We start from the raw sequence: 6644 nt of genomic DNA, 5'->3' as shown, positions 1-6644 counted from the left end.
TCCACAGGAGAAAGATGAGGTGTTCTGCTCCTGAACCGACTCCATGGCATACAGCCACCACCATATATATATAATATATATATATTATATATATATACCATAATTTTTAAGCAATAAATTTCATAAAGTTATCTTCTCACTCATTTTTATTTTATAGCATTTCCTAAATTAATGTTTGATAGATTGTCTTCAAAAAATATCTTTAAAGGTCTGTATATGATCATCCACTGAAACTTTGACAATTTGGTAATATATTTATTGTACCCTTACACTTAAATGATAACTTTTCTGAATATAAAATTCTAAAGTCAAAGTTTTTTTTTTATTTCAATGCTTTGAAAATATTTTTTTATTGTCTTTTTGCCCTTTATGTTCTTGGGAAGTCTGATATCATTCTGATTCAGTCTTTGTGAGTGAACTGCTCTTGTCAGAAAGTTTTTGGGGCTTTTTTGGATTTTGAGTGAAAGTTTACAGAGCAAATTGCATTTCCATTCAACAATTTGTACACATTTTATTTTGGGACAATGATTGTAGTCCCCATCTCAGAAAGTTTTAAGAATTTTCTTTGTCTTTACTGTTCTTTTATCACCCCTTAAGCTCTTTCAATATCGATTATTCTTTGGAAGTTCTTACTCTTTTTAATGTGTCTCCCTCCTTTCTTTGTTTTTCCTTTTGAGACTCCTATTACATACTATCATTTCTATGTCTTTACTCCATATCTATTAACTTTTGTATTTTTTTAATCTCATTTCTTACCAGTGCCTCTATTTCATCTGATCTTACAGCCTACTAATTTGTTCTTTGGCTATATCCATTCTGCTGCTTATTTTATCTATGAGTTTATTTGCTTTCTTTCAATAATCCTATTTGGTTCTTTTATCTCTTTGGGGACAGTTGTTTGGCTTCCACTAATTCTTGTTTGTTCCCTTTCTTTTATATCAATTAAACTTATCAGCTGTCTAGTTGTTTTGACCTGTGAACTTATTTCTTATCATGAGTATCACCTCTCTTGGTGGGTAATGGACTGGGAGAGGGGTAAGAAGACACTAAGCTTAGGCCTTAGCTTGTGCCATTTGCATCACTCTTATCAAAGGGTTTTGCTTCTTAGGGAATCTCTACCTCATCCTAAGATTCATTCTTTTCTAAGATTGTCTACCCTTCTGGGTGAAAAGAAGGCCTAGATGAAGAAGGTAGAAGAAACCCTTAAATGTTGGTTGGTTGAGCCAGCATTTACTGGTTGTTACTCTGTATCCCAGTAGTCAGGAGCCCAGCTGGCACCTGGTTAAGCACTGTATGTTGAATGGAAGGTCAGTGGTTCAAACTCACCAGCTGCTCTGCTTCCAAACTCTAATCTTTTCTGTAAAGATTACAGTTTGGAAACCCTATGGAGTAGTTCTATATTGTATTATAAGGTCAGTATGAGTTGTAATCAACTGGACAGAAACAGGTATGAACCTTTGAAGTGTTGATCTGGCATTCCTGATTTTCAGCACTGCATTAAGCTGTGGGAGAGGCAGTGATATACTCTGGGCAATGTGGTGGATAGAGAAGAGCCCAACTTCAGTGTTCTTTCCAAACCTACCCTCTACCCCATCTTGAACCTGGCTCTCCTCTGTGCAGGGCTACTATTTCCCTTCTTTACCTAATCATAAAGGAGCTCTGTGGTTCTTCGTAGCATAGTGGTTACGAATCGGGCTGCTAACCTCAGGGTCATCAGTTCGAAACTACCAGCTATTCTGCGGGAGAAAGATGAGGCTTTCTGCTCCTGTAAAGATTTACAGCCTCAGAAATCCTGTACAGGGTCACTATGAGTCCAAACTGACTCCACGGCATATAACAACAACAACAACCTAATCATAATCTCCTTGACTCTCCAGGGGTTTCTCCTGGTTTTTATTTTCCTTCTTTATATACATTCATTTCTTACTTCTGAGGTATTCCTGATTAAAGTTAGGGCAGGTAGATTGCCATTTTACCGTCATACCAGGGATCATAAACATGTCCCTATGACTCAGCCTACCCCAGTCTTTATTACATCTTTGTGATTCTAGAAATCCAGAGTGGAAGTTATTCTTTCTTGAGTGGTCACAGCAAAAATAAATAAAATTAACAAAACCACTACCACTGAGTGATGAATTCAAGTCATGGTGACCCTGTAGGGATAGAGTAAAGCTGTCCTATAGTGTTTCCGAGGCTGTACATCTTTATGGAAGCTGACTGCCATCTCTTTCTACCACAGAGTGACAAGTGAGTTTGAATTGCCAACATTTTTGTTAGCAGCCCAGCACTTAACCATTGTGCCACCAGGGCTCCTTGTAGTGGTCACAGTAGTCTGTAAATGGATATGTCCAACCTAGAGAACCAGAGGCAGAATAGAAAAGCAAAAGATGGACAAATCTATATACACACATGAAAGCAAAATAGACATTTTACTGAAATTTACTTTCAACATGCTTGTGTTTAATTTTACAGTCATTTGGGAATCTTCTTAAACCTGGAAATAAGACAAGAAAATTAATCTCATTACAAATTGCTTTTAAAAACATTGTGGGGGTGTAGGTGATTCACAGGGAAAATAAGGGTGCCTCTAGAAATCAGAATTTTAAACTAGTATAATCAATATATAATCCATAAAAGTCATCTTAAAGAAGCAGAATGTTTTCCAGGGCTTGGCTATAGCTTATTAGACAATACTCTTGTACCTAAAGTTAGAGAATGGCTGCAGTATCACCGGTGCTGGTTATTTCTGGGGATGGACATATCTGTATGTTCTAAATCTTCTACAGTGAATATACATTACTTTTACCCCTGGAAAAAACTATATATTAGTTTCATAGAATTTTTCACAAGCAAACGATCATATAAATACACATACTTATATAAAGAACAATGGGGTTTCAAAAAGTGCATGGAAAAATTCCAGTGTCTTTCAATTCCATTTCCCACAAACTTTTTGAAGCCCCCTCATATTTAGTGCAGCATTGGTTGTAATATTGAAGAATATCCCCATTTCTATCTATAGGAGAAGAGTTCAACAAAAATTATGATACACCTGCACAGCAAATATCATGTAATCAATAAAAACGAGGATGTGGATCTATATTTCTTAACATAGAAACGTTTCAAAGATATATTGCTCCGTGAAAGATAAAGCAGACTAAAAAACAGCATTCTAACATATGGGCCCAGTTTTGCACCAAAAAATAAGAGCGTAGAGTTTATTATAAAAAGTTGATGCCAAAATGCTAGCAGTGGTATTATCTCTTATTGATGGAGGTCAGAAGTGATTTTAATCTACTTTTTCATGCTCTCTTATGTAGTCTATATTTTATGAAATTTTTATTTTAAGAATATATACATATTATTCTCAGAAAACCAATTTCCTGTTTTTTTTTTTAAAAATAAGATAAATTTCAGTTCTTTAGGGGCAAAATAAATGAATGGAATGACAGATGATCAGCATGGAAACAGGCAAGAAGCGTGAGTCAGGGAAGATTTTCTGGCATGCCTCACAGGTAGCATAACTCTCAGAGTTGCTTGTCAGACACACATCTTTAGTTGATGCTGTTGTTATCTGCTGTCCAGTCGGTTCCGATTCATAGCAACCTGTGCATAACAGAACAAAACACTGCTTGGTCCTGCGCCATCAGTCTTCCTTGTAGGAACATTATCACAAATTTTGAAAAAAATTTTTTTCTTAGATGATAAATGCAACTCCATTCCTCTTCAATGGATCATTCCCAGCATAGTAACCCATATGATTGTTATATTCAAAATGGCCAATACCAGTCCATTTCAGTTCACAAATGCCTAGGATAGAGATATGTGTTCCCATTTTTGATAACTTCCAATTTTCTTAGATTCATACTTTGTACAGTTCATGTTCTGATTATTAATGGATGTTTATAGCTATTTCTCCTCATTTTGGTTGTTCCCCATAAGCAAATGAACGTCCTAAAAGTTTTACTCCATTCTCATCATGTGATCAGCTCTACTTTGAAGAGGCAACTTTTCCCTAGTCATAATTTGAGTTCCTTCCAACCTGAGGGGCTCATCTTCCAGCGCTGTATCTGACAATATTCTGGCTCTATTCATCATGTTTCAGTATTCAAAATTCTGGTACTCTTTGAGAGTGTTCCACTGCTATTCATGAGGTCTTCAGAGGGGAGATAAATCCAAATTATAACCTTATGTCACAGCCATTGATAATACATAGTGTCTTCTGCGCTGATTCAATATTTGCCAGCCAACGTTCTAAGTTATATTTGTGTCCTACCAGGAAACATGCTCTAATAATTCAATGCAACTATCTAAACATTAAGTTTACTTGTTTTCAAGCACAAAACTCTCCCCACCCAGGCCATCCTTAGAGAGGTGCAGGATTATGGCAGATCACACTACACACTGGCTATCTCCACCTGTATTTTAAACAAATATTTGAATGGTGCAAAGCAAAAAAGTCAATATGTATATGTATGTGTGGCATATAAATAAAGACAGAGACAATGATGAATGACAATGTGAGAAATAGTAGATTCAGTCATTGTGAGTGACCCTTTGTCTGCTGCTCATAAGTAAGATTTTCCACATCTTTACTTCAGTGGGAGAAAAATGTTTAAACCATTTTACTTAAAATAAGTTTCAGTGCATTGGAATTGACTTGATGGCAGTGGATTTGGGTTGATAGTGTGTTGCGGTTGTTTTTGTTAAGTACCATCGAGTCGGTTCTGATTCATAGCAATCCTGGATAGGGTTTCCAAGGAGTACGTGGTGAGCTTGAATCACCGATCTTGTGGTTCAAACCGACCTTGCAATACAGTGCTTTATCTCACAACACCACACCAGGTGTGGAATAGAAAACGTATTTGAAATTCTGGTTCTGTGTCAGCTTCCTAGTCTCTAAAATGCTTGCTTTTTATCTACCTCACCAGGATGGCTGTGAGGTTTACATTTGAAAATAGAATGACTAGTTGTACAAAGCACTATACAAATATGAAGTGTTATTGTTCTTATTACTACTTATCAGATATTGTTCACTTACTTAATAAACATATTAGCACACACCCTACAACTTCTGAATCTTCCTCTGCCTGGATAGAAGACATTTGGAAATTGTTCTTCTGATAGTTATTATCTTTTATAGCTCCTCCATATTTTCTTACCCTTACTTTGATTAATACCACATTGGAACAGAAACAAACTTCTTCATTCATTCAACTGTAAACTTTTTTTTTCTTCTCTTTTTGAGAATCTCATGGGCCAGGCAATGTGCCAGACCTCTGAGGATTCAAGGATAAATAAGACAGAGCTCCCTTTTTTTGAGGATTTTATATTCTAATGAGAGATAAATACATAGACAAGTCTAAAACATAAGGTAAATAAAACATTAGGATATCATGGGAATCTATAAAAATGGTCCTACAGCCCTGATGCTGTAGGATGAACTGTTAACCCCAAGGTCAGCAATACAAACCTACCAGTCACTCTTAGAAATCCTATACAGTGTCGCTATGAGTTGTAACAGACTCGTTGACACTTAACAACAACAACAATGGGAACATGTAAGGAGCCCTGATGGTATAGCAGGTTACATGTTAGGCTGCTAACTCAAGGTCAGCAGTTCAAATCTACCAGCAGCTCCAAGGGAGAAAGATGACGTTTTCTACTCCTATAAAGATTTAGAGCCTCAAAAAACCTATACAGGGTCACTGAGTCAGAACTGACTCAACGACACACAACCACTACCACCACAATGGGAGCAAGTAAGAGGGACCAGAAAAAGCATCTTGGGAGGAGTGATTGTTTAAGCTGGACTCTAAAGAATACTGTTGTCGTTAAGTGACATTGAGTCGGTTCCAGCTCATAGCGACCCTGTGTAGGGTTTCTGAAGAGCGGCTGGTGAGCTTGAAACACTGATTTTATGGTCCAAACTGACCCCTCTGTCACGGATTGAATTGTATCCTCCAAATGTATCAACTTGGCTGAACCATGATTATCAATGATTTGGTAGTTATGTAATGATGTAATGTAGAAGTTATGTGATGATCCCCCCATGATGTGATCTGATGCGATAAACCAAAAAGAAGATTAAAGGTGAGCTGCAACACCCTTAATTTTGCCACAGCCCTGATCCAATATCAGGAGAGTTTCCCTGGGGCATGACCTACAACCAACAAGAAATAAGAAATGGTACAATGAAAGATACATTGATCAATGGAACAGAATCAAGAATCCAGAAATTAACCCATCCACATACAGCCAACTGATTTTTGATAAAGTACCTAAATATATCACATGGGGAGGTGATAGTCTCTTCAACAGATGGTGCTGGCAGAGCTGGAAAGTGATATGTAAAAGATTGAAATAAGCTTTCACCTCACGCCTTATAAAAAAACCAACTCAACATGGATTAAAGACCTAAATGTGAATCCCAGAATTATAAAGGCCATCAATGAAAAAATAGAGATAAATGAGAGGGCACTAATTCAGGGACTACACAGACTACCAAACATTTTGAAAATGAAACAAATAAAAGTAGGCAAAATAGATGACTTCACCAGAAGAGTAAAAAGGGAACCCACAGAATGGGAAAAAATCTTTTGCAATGACACATCAGACAAGGGACTCATTTCTAAAATATATAG

The 6644-nt window shown here is 36.8% G+C and overlaps 1 pseudogene; it reads left to right on the top strand.

Annotated features, from left to right (window-relative positions):
- LOC102832928 overlaps window positions 1-6644 on the top strand; it is a 14348-nt pseudogene that overhangs the window by 588 nt on the left and 7116 nt on the right.

The sequence above is a fragment of the Chrysochloris asiatica genome, unplaced genomic scaffold (assembly GCF_000296735.1).
Source record: "Chrysochloris asiatica unplaced genomic scaffold, ChrAsi1.0 scaffold00138, whole genome shotgun sequence".
In the NCBI taxonomy this organism is placed as follows: Eukaryota; Metazoa; Chordata; class Mammalia; order Afrosoricida; family Chrysochloridae; genus Chrysochloris; species Chrysochloris asiatica.
The sequence above is the reverse complement of the archived record's forward strand: the minus strand, read 5'-3'. Positions and strand labels throughout refer to the sequence as shown.